Source organism: Balaenoptera acutorostrata, chromosome 14 (genome assembly GCF_949987535.1).
Source record: "Balaenoptera acutorostrata chromosome 14, mBalAcu1.1, whole genome shotgun sequence".
Taxonomy (NCBI): domain Eukaryota; kingdom Metazoa; phylum Chordata; class Mammalia; order Artiodactyla; family Balaenopteridae; genus Balaenoptera; species Balaenoptera acutorostrata.
This window is the reverse complement of record NC_080077.1, coordinates 41,010,571-41,032,175: the sequence shown is the minus strand read 5'-3', so window position 1 is coordinate 41,032,175 and position 21,605 is coordinate 41,010,571. Positions and strand designations below refer to the sequence as shown.

The 21,605-nt window shown below is 37.2% G+C and overlaps 1 protein-coding gene, 1 long non-coding RNA gene and 1 pseudogene across 4 annotated transcripts in view; 2 read left to right on the top strand and 1 right to left on the bottom strand.

Annotated features, from left to right (window-relative positions):
- The window catches only part of TBC1D32 (TBC1 domain family member 32), a 190,395-nt gene extending 190,231 nt beyond the window's left edge, over positions 1-164 (bottom strand). For all 3 annotated transcript variants that reach the window (XM_007190776.2, XM_057528103.1, XM_057528104.1), the window contains exon 1: positions 33-164. The gene's annotated coding sequence lies outside the window, so the exon portion shown is untranslated. The remainder of the gene's footprint in view (positions 1-32) is intronic.
- Positions 61-21,365, top strand: LOC130704769 (uncharacterized). Its single transcript, XR_009005250.1, has 3 exons — positions 61-273; positions 434-565; positions 21,217-21,365. It is a non-coding gene; the product is annotated as an uncharacterized LOC130704769 (long non-coding RNA).
- On the top strand, positions 15,525-17,785 carry LOC103005041 (matrin-3-like; annotated as a pseudogene).
- Positions 21,366-21,605: the final 240 nt, after the last annotated feature.

Here is a 21,605-nt window from a genome sequence, read left to right as displayed (position 1 = left end):
CTGCCGGCGCGTCGTTCAGAAAAACAAGTTACCTTGCGTTGGGGAAACAGGAATCCTCGAGGTCCCGCCTTTGGAACTCGTGCTGCCGTCCTTCCGGGCCAAGAGCATTCAAGCTGCACCGACTAAGAGCAAAAAAGAGATCCCAAAGCCTCTGCGGGTGGACTTGACGGCGGGACGTCAGAGCTACGCGTGACGTTTGCACGTTGACGTGGCTTTTCAGGTGGGAGGGAGTGCCGCTTGACAGCCTGCCCGGGCTCCTAGAGGAAGTTTCAGGTGCGCTCGCTGAAAGGGTTGTAGGTGGGAGGAAAAAAAGAGTAGGAGGAGAAGGTGGGTCAATAAAAGAAAGATAATAGAAGTGAAACTGAAAGCAGCTTGAAAAGTTTTAATTGAGTGAATGGTATTGAAGTGTTGCAATGCTCTTTCCTTCAAACAGCCAACACCTATTGACTCCTACCCTTTACCAAGCACCCTGCTAAGAACTGTAAAGAAGAGGACGCTCTAACAAACAAGAAGTCAACGATTACAACACAGTGCAATTAAGTGTTATGATAGAGAAATGCGCCAGGTAGGTGCTGTGGAGACCTAGAATCACGTTTTAACCCAAAAGAAGAGTCAAGGAAAGAAGTGAAGAGAAAACAAACTGAACGTGCAAAGGGTAGGGACCTGAGAGAGTGTAGCATATTCCGGTACTTGAGTTTTTAGAATTAGAAAGAGGAGGTGAGGGGTCTAGAGAAGTAAATGGACCACATCGGAAAGGGTCATATTTGGCACTTTTAAGGGATGAGAGGTTTGTCTTGAAAGTAGTAGAACACAATGGGATTCCAGAACTAAATAGTGAGATATCACATATAAAGATCACTCTGCAGGAAGGTGCAATGGATAATCATGGTCCTTCATACAATTTCCAATCTAGGTAAATCCCCAGTCCATGGTCATGTCCAAGCTGCAAAGTACCAACCCATCAGTGTTGGTTAGGATCAGATCCTGGTGTCTACAGAATAGTCAGTCCCAAACCACTAATCTGTGGTTCAATGTCAATAAATTCTCCCTTATCTAGCTTTATATTTTATGCCCCTGGTCCAACAACATCTGATTCACTTTACATGTTAGCCAGCATCAATGACTTCTTTGTCTATGCTGTTACTTACAGGAGCAAAAGTATGATATATCTTTGCCATCTCTAGCAGCATGTTTCTTGGTGAAATATATGCTCAATTTTGATTGTCTTATTACCACATTAAGAAAAAAACACACTGGCAGAGTAGGCATACTTGTACCTTTTATCTGTGGGCGAAGCTATAAAAGCCAATACCTGTATGTGCGTAGAATCACCAGCACGTGACAACTGCATTTTCAGACTAACACAGGTGAGTTATATTGGCAACTCAGACACCAGGATTAACATAGCCATTAGCGATATAATTTTTTGAAATGGTAGACTATTATTGGTAAAATTCAGAGCAAAATAAGATATACTCTTTATTTACATAGTTTTTGCATTCCTAGAAAAGTCAGTGTATTAAAACTGTGCCAAATATTATTTTTATATAAATGGAATCAGTTCATGGACTCAGATACTTATCAAGAGCTTTTTAATCTACATGAATGTCCAGCAGGACTGCTGAAAGTCATATGGGAACCAGAACAATTCTTTTGTGTGGGAGAGTGTCCTGTGTATTTCAAGATGTTCAGCATCCCTAGCTCACACTACAAATACCAGTAAATGCCATCAAATTATTGTGAAGACAGAGAGTCCCCCACATATTTCTAAAATACTTTCTTGGGAACAGTGGGGGAGATTTGAACTGCACAGATTGAAAACCACTGTTCTAAAGGATATACCTTAGGAAGAAGGAAAAGAAACTTAAAAGAATACCTGATATTCAAAAAGGAAAGTTAGCCAAAAAGGGGGTGAGGGGAGTAATGTATTTAAATATACCTCAATAAATATTGTCTATATAAAAAAGTAATTTATAATATCCTAATCTGTGAAGGTGAAAATGCATAGTATTAAAATACTATAAACAACCCTGGGTAAGTAGGAAATATAATGATAAGTTGAAGTATTCTGCAATCCTTGAATTTTTCTGAAGGAAGTTTAAGATATTAAACTTGGTCAGGTAGGCATTGTGAAATTTCAGATGTAACCATTAAAAAACTAGATATAGAGAACTTAAATTCAAAAAATGGAGGGAAAATGATATAAGGAGAGAAAAACAAAAAACCCAATCAATTTGGAAAAAAAAATCAAGTAAGAAAACAGGAGCATAAGAAAAATGGGAAAAATTTAAAATATACAAAGATACATGATAGAAAAAGTACAAAACATTGATAAATTTAAATGAACTCAACCCTCCACTTAAAGGAACTGTCAGATTAGATTTTTAAATAGCTAACTATATGCTATTTATAAAAACCCTAAAAACATAGAAAAGTTAACATTAAAAAGGTAAGGAAAGAAAAACCAGGTGAATATTATCCAAGAAAAAATTGTTGAAGCTATATTTGTGTCAGCAAAAATAAAATTTAAGAAGAAGAGATGTTAGGAATATGGCATGTCACTTCATAATTTTAAAATATTAATTCAACGGGAAGCTATAGCAATTTTAAATGTAAAGTAAGTAAGCAAAACCTCCAGTCTCTCCAAAAGTCTTTAATTTCCCAGAGAAGGTTTCTGCACATGTTCTTACAAAATATCCTTGAATAAGATGCACTTCAGAGTTGAATAAAATCATTTTTTTTAAATTTTTTTTTTTTTTAAGAAATTCACGTTCTTGGGCTTCCCTGGTGGCGCAGTGGTTGAGAATCTGCCTGCCAATGCAGGGGACACGGGTTCGAGCCCTGGTCTGGGAAGATCCCACATGCCACGGAGCAACTAGGCCCGTGAGCCACAATTACTGAGCCTGCGCGTCTGGAGCCTGTGCTCCGCAACAAGAGAGGCCGCGATAATGAGAGGCCCGCGCACCGCGATGAAGAGTGGCCCCGCTTGCCACAACTAGAGAAAGCCCTCGCACAGAAACGAAGACCCAACACAGCCATAAATAAATAAATAAATAAATAAATAAAACCTTTAAAAACAAAAAACAAAAAAAAAAACAGTATAAAAAAGAAATTCACGTTCTTTTATTTATTTATTTATTTATTTATGGCTGTGTTGAGTCTTCGTTTCTGTGCGAGGGCTTTCTCTAGTTGCGGCAAGTGGGGACCACTCTTCATCGCGGTGCGCGGGTCTCTCACCATCGTGGCCTCTCTTGTTGCGGAGCACAGGCTCCAGACGCGCAGGCTCAGTATTTGTGGCTCATGGGCCCAGTTGCTCCGTGGCATGTGGGATCTTCCCAGACCAGGGCTCGAACCCGTGTCCCCTGCATTGGCAGGCAGATTCTCAACCACTGCGCCACCAGGGAAGCCCCATTTTTTTTTTAGATTTGCTATTTTGGATTGCAAGATACAGGTAAAGAAAATACAGTTGTCTCAGCAATACACAGTTAGCATTTATGCAGGCCTGAAATATCATTTATCATTGTTAAAGATACAAAAGCCTCTCAAAATATTCAGAAACTGTTGTGCCAACCTAATTACTTGTTATTCAGACTGTAATAATCCTATCATTTTCATGACTCAGTTTGTCTTTTTTTATCATCTCTGTTTCTACTGCCTCTGACCACCTTTTCTCAATGCTTCCTGCATTCAAAACTCCCTAAGACTCTAGAGGACGCTGTGGCACACAATAGGCCATGCAGCTAATTTTTGCTTCACTGTGAACTTTCAATAAGTTTGCTAATCCTTAAAATTGCTTTCCTTTGGGATTTTTTTTCATGTAAAGACTAGCCAATAATGCTAAAACAAATTAATTTATAAAATATTCCTCTGAAGTATTAAAAAATTTAAATTAGTGATATAGCCACGTATTAAACTGAAGAAATTAAAATGTTATGTAATAATGAATAATAGACATGAAAAAATCTTCAGCCACACTGGTTAAAAAAAAAAAAAGCAAGCTAAAACAAGGTAACCAATTTACAAAATTAGCAGAGTTCTAGAGCATATATATATTTAGGATTGAACAATATGCAGTGAAATGATTACTCTTTTATTATGTTATTAGGAGTACATATAAGCAAAATCTTGGAAATGAAACTGGCAATATATATCAAGAACTTTTGACTCAGTAATTTTATTTCTAAGAATCTACTCCAAGGATCAGAGATGCAGTTGATAGATTTATTATGAGGATGTTTACAGACAGGTTATTTGTAACTTTAAAAAAACTGGAAACCCTCCTAAGTATTTCATAATAGGTTGAAGGTTAAATAAATTATGGCGCAGGCATATGCTGTTAATATCAGCCATTTAAAAATATGTTTCCTATGAATGTTCAATAATGGGAATTATTCACATTTTAAGTGGAAAAGTTTGAACCTAAAATTGTATACATTCACTCTATTTACTGAATGTCTGTAATGTACATTGCATGATTACATATTAGGCAATACACACATATCTTACAATTACGGATGAAAATTTCTTCTACCATAACTGTCATATTAGTATATATAATGCTAGACCTAACAAATTCTTAGTCCAGGGATAGAATAAGTGCACTAAATCCTCCTGCACTATAGAAGAAAGCCAACGGATTATGTCTAAAGTTGATAAGTTGATAAATAATGGCATGGTTATATTGAATTAATGAGAAAACTATCAAGACAATTAAAAACAAACATTTGAATATGGTTGCCTCTGAGAGGTTGAAACTCCAATGGGGTTGGGGCAGCAATGAAGCAGAAGCACTTGCTTTTTGTTATAAGTTCTACTACACTATTTTACTTTTATTAATGCATATTTATACTTTCATTTTAGAAACAGAATGCCCTTTTAGAGTTGGTAGTACATGGGGTCACAATAAATAGCGCTCCTCTTTCCCACCCAAGGTCAAAACTGAGAGGCAAACATAGGAGTCCAACAGCTGAAGATAAAATACCAACTTCATTAAAAGTTTAATTGAAAAATGTGACTTATGTTTGTGGCACAACAGGCTTGCTAATATTTCACCGTTAAATTAGCCTTTACCCACCCAACCATTTGTATAGCTATAAAATAGCAAGCCACCCCCACGAAGGTAGACAGAAAGCAGAGCAGAATGCATGCATCCTGCAGATAGGCTGAGGCTAAAAATCAAAAAAGAGAAAAGAGTCGAGCAGACATACTCTTTCTTTTTCCAGAGTCACTGATCATCTCTATAAAATCACTCACTAGCCATCTCCTAATCAAACACATATAAGATATCTGCCATGTGCTAGGTACTTTGTTATATGTTATGCTTGGATCAGTGAACAGTAAGATAGGTAAGACAAGTCTGCTGTCCTCAATAGCTCACAGTCTGGTGAGATAGACATGTAACATGTAAGGGAGACACGTTTATAAATAATTAGACAAGATGCTACATATTATCTTGAATGATTTCCTCCAGTTCTAAGAATCAGCATTTGGAGAGTCTGTTCAGTTCAATTATTTGTCCATAGTAGTTTTGGTGATTTTCTTGTAATCTTGGCATATAATACTTACATTATCTAAGAGAAGCTATAATAGTCTAATTCAAATTCTTCAGCTGCCTCTGTTTATCCCATTACTACTTTTGAAGCTTTTTTGTTTTCCAGGTCAGTTTTTTCATATATAGATTTAAAATAGCCTTTGTATTCTGTAATATTTAATATTTTTAGTGGCAGTTTCAAATTTATTTATATATGTTCTCAACAATAAAATTAAGCATATCCTTTCTTTTCCCAGGTACTTTTCCTGTTTATACTAACCATGAACATTAGGATAACACATTTTAAAGGTAGAAAGGCACTAAAATAACATTTGAATTGGAAGAAGAATCAATTTAATAGAATTTGGTAACTTGAGGTTTTCTGTAAAAACTGAGTTATCCTTTTTCTAATACAGATATAAAAAAATTACTAACAAAATTCCATAATACAATATTCTAGTGAGTTACAAAATTATAGTAAAATGTCACAAGTACTGTTAGACTACCAACAGTAAGCACTGGGTAATTTTTAAAGCCTTTTAAAAAAAGTCATTTTAAGAAACACTTTGCTATTAAGCAAAGTTGCCTGTACAAAATACATTTGTTATAACTAGTAACACCCTATAAGAAGCATTTTACTGGATTTTTATGATTTAAAAATTATTTAACCTGTTAAATATGGCAACTTGAACATATGCATTTATTCCTACTCTATCCAGAAACCCCACTAAAATGAGGATAAAGAAATACAAAAGACATAAACCCCCAAGGACAAAGAGAATGTTGAGAAGAGATAACAGAGAATTTGGTTTATTCTGTGTGTACACTATAAGTGAGGGTTTACCTACTAAAACATAGGCTGGCAGTTCTGGGATGAATCTTTAGAAGTTGTGGGTAAGGATTTAGCTTGAAGTCTCACCTTGTTCTATGCAAGGAAGCATAATTTATGAATACTTATAGTTCATGTAGATAGGAATTTTCCATAAGTCGAGCTACATTGTAAAAGAAGACAGAGTTGGGTGGAGGCCTTTTGTGTGTTCTGAGTGGGCAAGGATTTATTGATAGCTCAAGCTTCATTATACACCAAGAAACAGTCAAGGGAGAAGTTTGTGTCCTCTGAGTGTGAATGAGGTCTTATCCTGAAATTAGACCTCATGAGACATAGGCAGATATACTCAGAGGAAAAACCTTTGGTGTACAAGGAATACAGGCATGAGTTTAGTGAGATGTCAAGGGCATACTAACTCAAGAGAGAAACGTTATTTGTTTGGGAAGAGTGAAATGAGTCAGAAGACATAGGTTTCCAAACTCAGGCATCTACACTCTACAAAGACTTAAATGAGCCATGACTTTAAAATACCAAGTATACCATGATGACTCCCTCACTTTTATCCGCAGCCCTAACATTTCACATTTACTGTAGATTCTTTTTTAATTTATTTATTTATTTATTTTTGGCTGTGTTGGGTCTTCGTTTCTGTGCGAGGGCTTTCTCTAGTTGCGGCAAGCGGGGGCCACTCTTCATCGCGGTGCGCGGGCCTCTCACTATCGTGGCCTCTCTTGTTGCGGAGCACAGGCTCCAGACGTGCAGGCTCAGTAGTTGTGGCTCACAGGCCCAGTTGCTCTGCGGCATGTAGGATCTTCCCAGACCAGGGCTCGAACCCGTGTCCCCTGCATTGGCAGGCAGATTCTCAACCACTGTGCCACCAGGGAAGCCCTACTGTAGATTCTTATATGCAACTGCCTATTGGACATTTCCATCTGGATAAATGATAGGACTCTAATAATTTAACATTTCCAAATCCAACTTTTGAAAATACTCTTCCCCAAAAATAAAAAAAATAATAATTTTTTTTATTTAAAAAGAAAGAAAATACTCTTCCTCCTCTCACTTCCTGAGTCTCTCCCATCTCAGTAAATGACCCACCCTCATTTCCAATTGCTCAGCCTAAATTTTTTAAATTATCCTTGACTCCTCTCTTTCAGTCATATACTATACCCAGGCTTTCAGGAAATTCTGCCAGCTCTACTCTCAAGCATGTCCAGAATCTGTCTGTATTTTACAACATCCAGTGATACCACCCCAAGTCAAGACATCATCTGCTTCCTCTCTGATTTCATTCACATCTAATCTTCCACCTTCCCCAAGCCACTTTGATGCTTACAAGCTTTCTTGCTATTCCTAAAATGCATTAAGCATTCTCTTACCTCACGGCCTTTGATGTTTTCCCTCTGGCTGGAATGCTCTTACTTTCAGATATTCATATAGCTGATCTTTTTACTTTCTTTAGATCTCTGCCAAATATCAATAAAGTAAATAGTGTTCAGTAAAGAGAGATCTTTACTCCCTTATATTTAAAAAAAAATACTCTTTTCTAATCATTCATCACAAAGTTCTCTCCAACTGTTACACTGATTATTCCCTAAGCAGGTAAAGAATCATGCAAAAACTTTTCAACCCTCTCCTTTGAAAATTTTAATATCGACCTTTTATTTCATTTTGGAATTTCATATCTAATGTACCTTAGTGACTCAGTAGAAACTTCTAGTTTAACATCCTACTATATTTTTTCATGTTATGCTTCTCTTACTGGAATTTTTGCTCTATAGAAGCAGGGACTTCATCTTTTTTCATTGATATAACTCCAATATCCATAATACTGCCTGGTCATAGCTTTCTAGAATATCTGTTGAATGAATGAATACAGAAGAGAACTAAGGGAATGATCTGGATGATGGCAAAGAGAAATATCAGAATGGCAGACTTGATAGAGTGGAGTGAGACCGCAGCTACCCACAAACAAAAAGAGCTCTGGGAGAGCTCTGGAGTCCAACTTTAGCAACACAGGGAAACAAACAAGCAAACAAACAAACAAAAACCCTGAGAATAACTGCACAAGAAAAGAAAGAAGATAGCTTCATTTTGCCTGCATCATCCCATCCTCCAAGCTGTCATTGCTCAGCAACAAGAGGGAACTTCCCAGCTAGAAAGAGTTACCCTCACCAGGAAAGGAAAAGTGGAATGAGCGACCAGCTGCCCCATCCTTTGGGGCACCACATGAAGGTCCCCTTTCGATTTCACCCCACCCAGACTCAGCAAAGCTGAGACACGTATAGAAACAATAGAGATGGCTAGGGACAAGGAAGAGAAGCAGAGGTTACCAATCGTAGCCATGCAGTAGGAGAGACTGTGGTTTACAGTGACCTGCTCTGCAGACAAACACGGCAGATTTTACTAATGAAAAAAAAAAAACAATAGCACAGCTGCTGCAGACCTCCCTGCAGTGCAGCTGTACTGCAAGATGACAGCCTAGATCCCCACAGTTGACTCCTACCACCATCTGCAAACTTGGGGCTAGCCCCTCCAGCTGTGCACTTTCACACTGCCAGCCTGACACTTGTCATCAACATCCACTGCAGTGCACGTGTGCAGACATGGGAGAGCATTCCAACAGCCAGGGCCGCACAACTGCTCATGGGCCTGGATCAGGCTTTGTCTTCTGTCACTGGCCTGCACAACGGTGCTCCAGTGCCTACTCTCACCACTCTTATTCAACATAGTACTGGAAATCCTAGCCAGAGCAATCAGGCAAGAACAGGAAATGGAAGGCATTCAAATTGGAAAGGAACAAGTGAAATTGTCTTTGTTTGCAGATAATATGATCTTATATACAGAAAATCCTAAAGATTCCACCAAAAAAAAAACCTGTTAGAACTAATAAACAAATTCAGTGAAGTTTCAGGATACAAACTCAACATACAGAAATTAGTTGTGTTTCTATGCTCTAACAATAAATTATCTGAAAAAGAAATTTTAAAAAAATAGTTTCATTCACTATAGCATCAAAAACAATAAAATACTTAGGAATAAATTTAACCAAGGAAGTGAAAGATCTATACACTAAAAATTGTAAGACTCCAACGAAAGAAACTGAAGAAGACACAAGCAAATGGAAAGATACCCCATGTTCATGAATCAGAAAAATTAATATTGTTAAAATGTTCATACTACTCAAAGCCATCTATAGATTCACTACAATTTCTATCAAAATCCCAATTCATTTTTCACAGAAATAGAAAAAACAATCCTAAAATTTTTATGGAACCACGAAAGACCCTGAATAGCCAAAGCAGTCCTGAGAAAGAACAAAGCTGGAGGTATCACACTCCTGATTTCAAACCATACTACAAAGCTATAGTAATCAAAACAATATGGTACTGGCATAAAAATAGTATAGACCAGTGGAAAAGAATCTAGAGCCCAGAAATAAGCCCTCACAGTACAGTCAACTAATATTTAACAAAAAGAGCCAAGAACAGGCTCTTCAATAAATTGTGTTGGGAAATGGATAATCACATGCAAAGAATAAAATTGGACCCTTATCTTATACCACTCACAAAAATTAACTCAAAATGGATTGTAGACTTAAACATAAGAGCTGAAACCATAAAACCCTTAGAAGAAAATTTGGTGAAAAGCTTCTTCACAAGATGTGGCAAAGATTATTTTTTTGTATATGACACCAAAAGCAAAATCAAATAAGTGGGACTACATCAAACTAAAAGCTTCTGCACAGCAAAGGAAACAGTCAAGAAAATGAAAAGTCAACCAACAGAATGGGAGAAAATATTTGCAAATCATGTCTGATAAGGGATTAATATATAAAATACATAAAGAATTCATAAAACTCAATAGCAAACCATCCAATTAAAAAATGGGCAGAGGAACTGAATAGATATTTTCCCAGCGAAGACATACAAGTGACCGACAGATACATGAAAAGGTGATCAACATCATTGATCATTATGTAAATGCAAATCAGAACCACAATGAGATATTATCTCACACCTATTAAAATGGCAATCATCAGAAAGACAAGAGATAACAAGTGTTGGTGAAGTTGTGGAGAAAAGGGAACCCAAGTGCACTGCTGATGGCAATGTAAATTGGTTCATCCACTATAGAAAACAGTATGGAGAGTCCTCAAAAAATCAAAAATAGAATTACCATATGATTCATCAATCCCACTTCTGTGTATTATCCAAAAGAATTGAAAGATTCTTTTTTAAAAAATATTTATTTATGTATTTATTTTTGGCTGCATCAGCTCTTAGTTGCAGCATGCAGTGTCTTTTGTTGCAGTCTGCAGGCTTCTCTCTATTTGTGGCGCGCAGGCTCAGTAATTGCGGTGCATGGGCTCAGTAGTTGCAGCACACAGGCTTAGTTGTCCTGCAGCAAGTGGGTTCTTAGTTCCCCCAACCATCCCCTGTGTTGGATGGCGGATTCTTAACCACTAGACCACCAGGGAAGTCCCGAAAGATTCTTAGAGAGCTCTGCACTCTCATGCTCATTGCAGCATTATTCACCATAACCAAGATACGGAAACAACCTAAAAGTGTCTGTCAACGGATGAATGGATAAAGAAGCTGTGGTGTATATATACAATGGAATATTATTGAGCCATGAGGAAAGATGAAATCCTGCCATTTGCAACAACATGGATGAACCCTTAGGGCATTATGCTAAGTGAAGTAAGTCAGACAGAGAAACATAAATACTGTATGATATCACTTATATGTGGAATCTAAAAAATCTGAACTCAGAAATAGTAGAGAGATGGTTATCAGGTGCTGGGGGATAGGGAAAATGGGAAGATGTGGACAAAGGGTACAAAGTTCAGCATGGTGATTATAGTTAATAATACTGTATTACATAGTTGAAAATTTCTAAGAGAGTAATGTCACAACAAAAAAACCATGGTAATTATGTGATGTGATGGAGGTGTTAGCTACCATTATGGTAGCAGTCATTTTTCAATAAATAAGTGTATTAAATGAACAGCTTAAACTTAAACAATGTTATATGTCAATTATATCTGAATAAGGCTGGGATAGCGGGGGGAGAATGGCAGTCCTAAAGAGCAGCCAAATTGTAATCGAAGGCAAAGTGGTCCTGGAATGATTTCTACAAAATAAAATGAGAAATGAGAAATTAACTGAAGTGTTTGATCACATTGACATATCTTGCTTGCAATGATCTTGGAGAGTTTGGAGAAAATTAGTGGTAAGAATATAGAAAAATAAACCCAACAACAACACAACCACAGCCACAATTATAACAACAAATAAGGCAACCATTGACTCCTAGAGAAACAAAGCATTGTACAGAAAAATAATTATAATCATAGCATACTATCTGGCTTGCTATTGAACAGTATTTCCATGTCACAAATACAGACACAATGGATACAAATTTTACTAAAAATTGTGATATAGCTATACAAGCAGATGAACTAGCAAGTATAAATATATTATTGTAGTACTACGTCCTTGTTTTCCATATTAGGAAGTCAATATATGCTTTAAGTTGAAAAAAAAAAGATGGTGATATATTGTATTTAAAATATGGATGTAGGGCTTCCCTGGTGGTGCAGTGGTTAAGAATCCGCTTTGGACTTATCTGGTGGTGCAGTGGTTAAGAATCCACCTGCCAATGCAGGGGACACGGGTTCGAGCCCTGGTCTGGGAAAATCCCACATGCCGTGGAGCAACTAAGCCCATGCACCACGACTACTGAGCCTGCACTCTAGAGCCTACAAGCCACAACTACTGAAGCCTGCATACCACAACTACTGAAGCCCGCTCGCCTAGAGCCCGTACTCTGCAACAAGAGAAGCCACCACAATGAGAAGCCCGTGCACCACAACGAAGAGTAGCCCCCGCTCGCTGCAACTAGAGAAAGCCCACACGCAGCAAGGAAGACCCATCACAGCCAAAAATAAATTAATTAATTAAAAATAAAATAAAATATGGATGTAAATAAGAGAAGAAAAAAATTAAGTACTGAAATTGCTTACCTCTCAAGGAAATCACGTATTGAGGTTTGAGAGAGATAGGGCTGAGCATTAGTGCTTATTGATTAGAAACCTTGTACTATTTGCTCTTTTAAACTGTATAGATGTATTACTTTTAAAACTAAAAATTATATTAAAAATGTACATTTTTAATTGTAAAATGACTACATGTAAGGATATAAAAAGATAACATGTAAAATACAGGTCTGTAGGACCAGAATCTACAACATGTTTATCTAAGATGAAATTCTCAGAGCACTTTCAGTGAAATTCAATGCCAAATTAAAGTTCAGAATTTCTCCTACCAAAGCCACATTTACTACCTCTACTTTTGTGATAATCATGCTCTCACTTTTCTTTTTTTTTTTAACTTATTTATTTATTTTATTTTATTTTTGGCTGTGTTGGGTCTTTGCTGCTGCGCGCAGGCTTTCTCTAGTTGCGGCAAGCGGGAGCTACTCTTCTTTGTGGTGCGTGGGCTTCTCATCGCGGTGGCTTCTTTTGTTGCGGAGCACAGGCTCTAGGTGTGTGGGCTTCAGTAGTTGTGGTGCACGGGTTCTAGAGTGCAGGCTCAGTAGCTGTGCTGCACGGACTCAGTTGCTCCGCGGCATGTGGGATCTTCCCGGACCAGGGCTCGAACCCCTGTCCCCTGCATTGGCAGGCAGATTCTTAACCACTGTGTCACCATGGAAGTTCGCCCTCACTTTTCTTTACCTTTGTACCATCAAAGGTTTTATCCCTAACCTACAGGTTAAGTGTTGCCTGTTTTTGACTTTATCTAAATGAACCCTACTGCATGTAGTATGCTATAACTTGCTCCATATTCTCATACACATATTTGTGAGGTTGACCCAAGAAAGTGTGTTGCTGCCAATAATTTTTTTCCACTGTATTCTATTTGTTTTTTGCCTATACCACATTTTTGTTCAAACTACTCTTGACATTTGAGTTGTTTCCGTTATTTTTGCCATTGCAAACAAAACTATCAAATCATATAAAATTGCGTTTGCTTTATGCATATTAATTTTGTATCCAGCAACTTTACTAAAATCTCTTCTTAATTCTAGTAATTTATCTCTCAATTTTTTACTATTCTATGTCTATTTATAAAATCCACAAATAATGGCATCTTTGCTTTTTTCCAATCCACATCTCCATTATTTATTTTTCTTTATTACCAATACTGGACCTCTAGTACATATTGAGCCTGCCGATCAGATTGTGGTTCAAATTCTCAGTTACAGCTTTTTACCCTTCTCAGCACAGCACTTATGTTCAAGAAAGTTGATTTTCCTTGTTATCTTCTGGGGTGTGAGGTAGGGAGGGCAGGTTTAATCCTGGCTCACCATTATACATTTAGCCATTTGATGTCCTAGATTTATAGGGGAGACGTGTCTTCCTATTAGACTCCTTATCTTGAACAAGTCTTGGGCTTTGTTTCCTGTTGCCATATCCTGTGGGGCCATGGAGAAACATGGTTAGGGAATAAGCCAGTTCCATTTCTCAACTTACCTTTCTGAGCTCTTGACTTAACTTAGATAATTGACCTGACATTTTTTTACCTTATTATCAGTTCACTGATGCATTTAAGGAAATTTTATTAAATATATTTTATGAGAACTGTTTAGTTGTTTTTATTGGCAAGTCAGTCCAGGCACCCAGCCTGCCATGTTAGCGGAAAAAAAGCAGATGAGTTGAAGAACTATGAAAACAAACTAGGCTGCTGATTCTTCAGACAGGATGCAAGAACTAGTTTAAGTGTACCCTTTGAAGTAAGGCCAGTTTTCTAAACAATTTTTAAATCCTTTCTCAAAAAATAATGACAATGCCAAGATTATTTTCCTTTTCCAGTAAAAGCCATGTACTACATATCCGACAGTAGGTAAAAATATCCAAAGAGTGCATTCATTGCACCCTGATGTCATTTCTCTTGGTGAAAACACTATTACGTTTTTTTCCAGAAAAACTATCTCCGTGCCAACACATATTATGCCAGTCAGTTACACATCAAGTTTTGAACTCCAAACACCTACACAAAGTTCTTCATGATTAGCTCTCACTTCTCAGAAATAACACAGTAATGTTCCAGCGTTCCTGAGAGATCATAGTATTCTTTTACAGTCTGTTTGATGTATGTTTCCAAAATGCCAGACAGAAACGCATAATGCCTTCAGAATTTGTGCCAAGTACACATAGCTGAGATTACTCAGATAAAGTCATATTAATCTTAAAGACATTTGCTATTTTTTTAGAATGACAAAAGGGCATTCATAAAATTTTATGTCTAATTTACTTTGTTTATTCTATGGGTGTAACCCTTAATTGTTTGTTTTGCTATTTAAGTCAGTGTTTGCTGAACAAAATGACAGGCATTTTGAGTCCCACTTTCCTGCATCCAGCATAACTGAGGTTATCAGACTGGACTCGCATATTCAGAAGAGGAAAACAGGCACTAAAATAAGGAGGCAAGGACTCCTTTTTTGTATCCATAACGTCTGGCACTACCCCTGGTATGTGGGAGAAGCTAAATATTTATGAAAGGAATAATAATGTTGAGGGATATTAAATAGAATTCCCCACTTGTGCCAGGAAGAAAATGACAGAGAAAGAAGACAGTCTCTGGGGTTCGATAGATCTGGGCTTGTATTTCAGCAACGTCAGTCATTAACTTCCTGGCACTAACAAGTGAACATCAGTTTCCTAATCTGTAAGGAGGTGTATAATGCCTAATTGACAGGGCCGTGAATTGTGGGGATTAAGTGAGATGGCACATAAGCAAAGCAACTAGCATAGTTCCTGGCACAAAGTTGTCATTCAGTAAGTTATTTTCCTACTCTCAACCCACTTTTTCAAACACTGTTTAAAAATTATCTCGAGAGAAAAACGACTGCCGCTGAGGGTGCGAGCGACATGCGTGCGCTGAGTAGGGGGAGAGGCCTGGCATGTACTGAAATGGGACTGAGTGTTGTCTGCTGGTTCTCAGCTCAAAGAAGATTCTACAGTCCTTATTGATCCTTTTTCTTGGCATTACCATTTTTTGAAGCAAAGTTAACCTAGTTTTCTAGTTTGAGCTTTCTTTTTAGCTATCTTTTTAAAAAAAATTTTTTTACTCTATAAACTAGACAAGAGATAGTTCTACAATGTCCAAGTAATTCCAGCAGTCATCTCTTGGTAGCGACTTGCAGGGTCGTGGGCGTGACCTGTCTGCAGCAGGAATAGGCCTTCTTGCTGCTGCTACCCAGTCTTTAAGTATGCCAGCATCTCTTGGAAGGATGAACCAGGGTACTGCACACCTTGCCACTTTGACGAATCTTGGAATGAGTTCTTCATTGAATTAACAAGGAGCTCATAGTGCACTCTCTTCTGCTAGTACTTCTTCCCATAATTTGAATCCTGTATTTAACATTGGAAGTAGAGGTCCCCTCCCTTTGTCTTCTCAGCACCGTGGAGATGCATACCAGACCAGTAACATTTTGGCCAACTTTGGTCTGTCTGCTAGAGACTTAGATGAACTGAGTCATTATCCAGAGGACAAGATTACTCCTGAGAACTTGCCCCAAATCCTTCTACAACTTGAAAGGAGGAGAACTGAAGAAGGCCCTACATTGAGTTATGTTAGAGATGGCAGATCTGCTACATGGGAGCCACCATACAGAGTACCTAGGGACAATTGGAAAGAAAAAAAGCACTTTAGAAGAGATAGTTTTGATGATCATGGCCCTAGTTTCAACCCAGTGCTTGATTATGACCATGGAAGTTGTTCACAAGAATCTGGTTATTATGACAGAATGGATTATGAAGATGACAGATTAAGATATGGAGAAAGGTGTAGGGATGATTCTTTTTTTGGTGAGACCTCGTGTAACTATCATAAATTTGACAGTGAGTATGAGAGAATGGGACATGGTCCTGGCCCCTTACAAGAGAGATCTCTCTTTGAGAAAAAGAGGGGCACTCCTCCAAGTAGCAATATAGAAGACTTCCATGGACTCTTACTGAAGGGTTATCCCCATCTGTGCTCTATATGTGATTTGCCAGTTCATTCTAATAAGGAGTGGAGTCAACATATCAATGGAGCAAGTCACAGTTGTTGATGCCAGCTTCTTGAAATCTACCCAGAATGGAACCCTAACAATGATATAGGACACACTATGGGTGATCCATTCATGTTGCAGCAATATACAAACCCAGCACCGGGAATTCTGGTACCTCCACCTCCCTCATTTCATCTTGGGGGACCAGCAGTTGGACCAAGAGGAAATCTAGGTGCTGGAAATGGAAACCTGCAAGGACCAAGACACATGCAAAAGGGCAGAGTGGGAACTAGCCAAGTTGTTCACATCATGGATTTCTGGCAAGGGAAAAACTTGAGATATCAACTATTACAGCTGGTGGAACCATTTGGAGTTATTCAAATCATCTGATTCTAAATAAAATTAATGAGGCATTTATTGAAATGGCAACCACAAAAGATGCTCAGGCTGCAGTGGATTATTATACAGCTACACCAGCATTAGTATTTGGCAAGCCAGTGAGAGTTCATTTATCCTAGAAGTATAAAAGAATAAAGGCCTTTATTGAGATGGAGACCAGAGAAGATGCAATGGCAATGGTTGACCACTGTTTGAAAAAGGCCCTTTGGTTTCAAGGGAGATGTGTAAAAGTTGACCTGTCTGAAAAATACAAAACATTGGTACTTAGGATTCCCAACAGAGGCATTGACTTACTGAAAAAAGATAAATCCCAGAGAAGATCTTACTCTCCAGATGGCAAAGAATCTCCAAGTGATAAGAAATCCAAAACTGATGGTTCCCAGAAGACTGAAAGTACAACTGAAGGTAAAGAACAAGAAGAGAAGTCAGGTGAAGATGGTGAAAAAGATACAAAGGATGACCAGGCAGAACAAGAACCTAACATACTTCTTGAACCTGAAGATGAGCTACTTGTAGATGAAGAAGCAGCAGCAGCACTGCTAGAAAGTGGCAGTTCAGTGGGAGATGAGACAGATCTTGCTAATTTAGGGGATGTGGCATCTGATGGGAAAAAGGAAACTTCAGAAAAAGCTGTGTGAAAAAAGATGCAAATGCGAGTGCTTCAGCAACTGCGAAGAAAAAGCTTAAAAAGGTGGACAAGATTGAGGAACTTGACCAAGAAAATGAAGCAGCGTTGGAAAACAGAATTAAAAATTAGGAAAATACAGAACCAGGTGCTGAGTCTGCTGAGAATGCTGATGATCCCAACAAAGATACAAGTGAAAACGCAGATGGCCACAGTGATGAAAACAAGGAGGACTATACAATCGCAGATGAGTACAGAATTGGACCATATCAGCCCAATGTTCCTGTTGAAATTTCTGAGTAAATTGGCAGAAGAACACAGGCAGAAGAAGGAAGCTTAAGATGTGCAAGAAGCTTAATGATTTCAAAGAAAATAATGGTTCTTTGTTTTTAAATGTTAACCTTTTTAAAATACAATACAGATAGAAGAAAACTATTGTACTCTGTTGTTATAGTGGAAAAATAATAGACGTCTGTTCAAGTGTTAAGTGTTACAGCAAAACTACATATACGGTTAAGTTAATGAAGAATTGTTTTTGTTTTATCAAAATGGTAACAGACAGAAATACTTTGTAGAGACTGACTTCATATGCTACTTAAGACACTTGTACCACTAAGAAAGATACATAGAAACATTCAGAGAAATGAAATTTAGTAGTTCCAAGCTTCAAAGAAATGTCAAAACTTTTGATTCCATTCAATAAAGAACAAAACCAACTGTATTTTTATTACTTTCATTTGAAACGTTTCACATTTTAATCTGAGCCTTGCAGACTTTTCACTTGGAGTCTGAAGCATTTTTGGTTTTGTTTCATTTTTTGAGAACTTCATTAATGTGAGATTGGTAATTAAAATGAAGGTGCAGTTTTCTTTTAATGTCATGCTGTAGTTTAGGTAATAAGAACTATTAAGTAAGTGGCTTTAGATTTTGTAATTTTTCCCTAAGTTCCTGCTAGATTTCATATTCTAGTAGTCAACGTATTTTTCAGTGAAATGTAAAAATATTCCCGTTCTCTTTGATCAGTATTAATTTCTTGAGATCTTATTGCTTGTCACTTGAATCCTGTAGCTGTCATACATCTGGTATAAGCAACATTTGATTTTTGAAGTGTGTAGACCATCTCTTCATATTTTCAAGATGTAATTTTACATTTCTGCATTTTAAAAAAGTTTGGCCGTAATCTTAGACGCATGCCTCTAATTCATATACTTGCATATGTGACCTTTGTGAACAGAAATTTGCATGTATAATCTGTGTCCACTTGTAACTTTCTGCTTATATACTGCTTATATCTGTGGATTCAAGTTTCTGAAGTGAGTACCAATTAAAAAAAAAACAAAAAAAAACCTAGGCCATGTTCATTGGTTATACATGTTTGAAATGTTAACCAATATATTTGTCAGTTGTGGTTTTTATTCACTGTTACACTTTTTTGCATGCTTTAACAAATTATTATATTTTTAATCTAGAGTGTTCCAAAGACTGCTACTAAAGATCTGAGTTAAAAAAAAAAAAATTATCTCTTTTACCATTTGGTATTGAATACGTTGCCTGTATCTGATTTCCATCATAGTGCTTCTTCTTTATAATAGCACTACTCTTACAGTGCATTATGCCTTGTCTAGTTTCTGGCCAAATGGTAAAGGATTATTTTTAAAAAGAAGGAGCACTGTGAACAAAACTCCCATTTTTTCCCACTGATTTCATCCCTGATCATGGCTTCTTCAATGAACAGTATGCACAGTTTTCAAACAATTTCATGTCTGTGTCCCTTGGTTCAAATTCTAAACACTGACACTGAATGATTAGGTCTATATACAAATTGTCTACCCATCATGGAATCACACAGTACAAACATGATCACCCAAACCCATCACTTTAGCAAGGGCTCTGAGAGGGGTACAATTTCAAAGAAGTGGCTGCTGTTGGAAAGTTATATAGACATACCTAGTTCACCTCATCTGATCCCATGCTCACCAAATTATCGTTTATTAATTTGGTTTACCTTGAAGCTTGCCTATTGAGGAAACATGCACTGGCATTTGGGAGTTATATTTCTCTTTGTAAATTAATAAATTGAATTCAGCAATATAAGCAAAAGGAGAGAAGATAAACATAGAGGATCAATCTACAAAAGGAAAATAGAAAAAAATACTTATGGGGAAGTAAGGAAAAGGGAGAACTAGAAAATTACTTGACTTTCTGTTTCTGAGGTTTGGCTTCTCATTCTGAACTTTCCATGAGATTCCCCTGTAGCCTGCAGATATATCACATTTTTGCTTGATCTACTTTGAGTGAGCTTTTGGCTTTTCAACTGTGGCCCATTGACAAAAATATTTTAAATCTTAGAAGCCTGAAACACTGCGTCCGACCTTACTGTCGCACTGTAGTAAATTCTCCAAGGTAGTGCGGTCCTGTGAGGTTTCTTGGCAATCAGCCAACTGTAGCTCACCTTCCTTGACTCAATAATGTTTATTGATTTGCTTATTTGAACAAATTATCTCTAAGATAAAGTCTACAGTAATATATTTACTTGTACAAAGAAAATCATATAAGCCCTGAAGATTTTAATTAGCAGTAAAATATGAAATGTTGTCACTGAGTTTTGCTTCCTCACCAATTTTTTTTTTTAATCCAAGAAGTGATAGCAAGAAGGACATGAGAGTGGTATGAATAATATTATAAACCTAGCACTTTTACATTTTACAGATTACAAAGATAGTGATAGAATCCAAAATCTCCATATCTTTAATATATGTAATAGGTGTCACATTGGCTTCCTGTGTAGTTTTGTCTGAATCATGTTTAGGCCTTACTTCAACTCTCGAGACATAGAATACAACAACAATGGTCATTGATACTCATCACCACTTCAATTGCTTGCAGTAGACATAAGGAAAAGACTAGCATAGTATTATAAGTATTTGCATTCAAGTAGCTACAAGCCATGGCATGTGGAAAGAAAAAAGTGCTTTTAAGACACATAAAATACAATGTTATCCACTTACTAACTAAAGAATCAAGAACCCCAAAAAGGCAGTTAAAAAAAATAAAATAACTGAACTCACTGGGTTCAAATGTTAGAATAAAAGAAGAAAAATAAAGAAGAAAAGGATAAGGTAAAAGAAAATTTGTTCCCTCAAATTTAATCATAGTAAATGCAAACTTACACTGTTCTACCTAATGTCACATAATTAATTTATTCTGTCAATACTTCATTATTTTTCTTAGCTTGACAGGTTGGGGAAGGATGTTATAATAATTCATAAAATCTTTGATAATGTCTCTACCTTGTCCAATAGTCAGTGATCTGGAAACATTATTTTCCAAGTTAGTAAACCAATGAAAAAAAGCAGATTTTATATGTTCTTCTGTTGCTTGCTAATTAGCCTATGCCTACCAAAAATCTGGTCCTACTTTTTGATATCAAGACAGAGCTTCCTCAGGGCAAATTTGTTAGGGTTAGTGATTTCTTTTTCAGTAGCACTAAATAGACTTAAAGGAAGGTATAGTATCCCAGAAAAGAAAATACCCTGCCATCAGCTACTTCACATTTCAGAACAGCAGACAACCTCAGGGACCTGTGGGTAAATGGTAAATGACAACCAAGATTCTGCCCATTATTAATTCAGTATCTTGCTGTTTGGTTTTCTGTATAAACAAAACACATAATTAGTCTTGGCAGTTGAGAACCACAATTGCCTCTCACTATGTTGAACTCTTTGCTTCCCTTTTATTTGTTTAGTTATTTATTAAAAATATTTATTTATTTAGGCTGCGCTGGGTCTTCATTGCGGCATGCAGGATCTCTGCAGACTTCTTAGTTGCGGCATGTGAACTCTGAGTTGCGGCATGCATGTGAGATCTAGTTCCCTGACCAGGGATCAAACTCGGGCCACCTGCATTGGGAGCACCCACAGAACCACCAGGCAAGTCCTTGCTTCCCTTTCCTTTAAGTATTACAGAAGAATAATTTCATATGGGTGTAAAAAGCAGCCAATAGAAGAGAAGCATAAAAATGACTATTAAATTGTATCTTGGTGTATTGTCACTCCTGTGGTAATGACCATAATTTATGACACAACTTTATATTCTGCATATATCTTCAGAAGCTACTAAATGTGACTAACAATAATTAAGAATAGCCCTGTGGAATAAGTCTT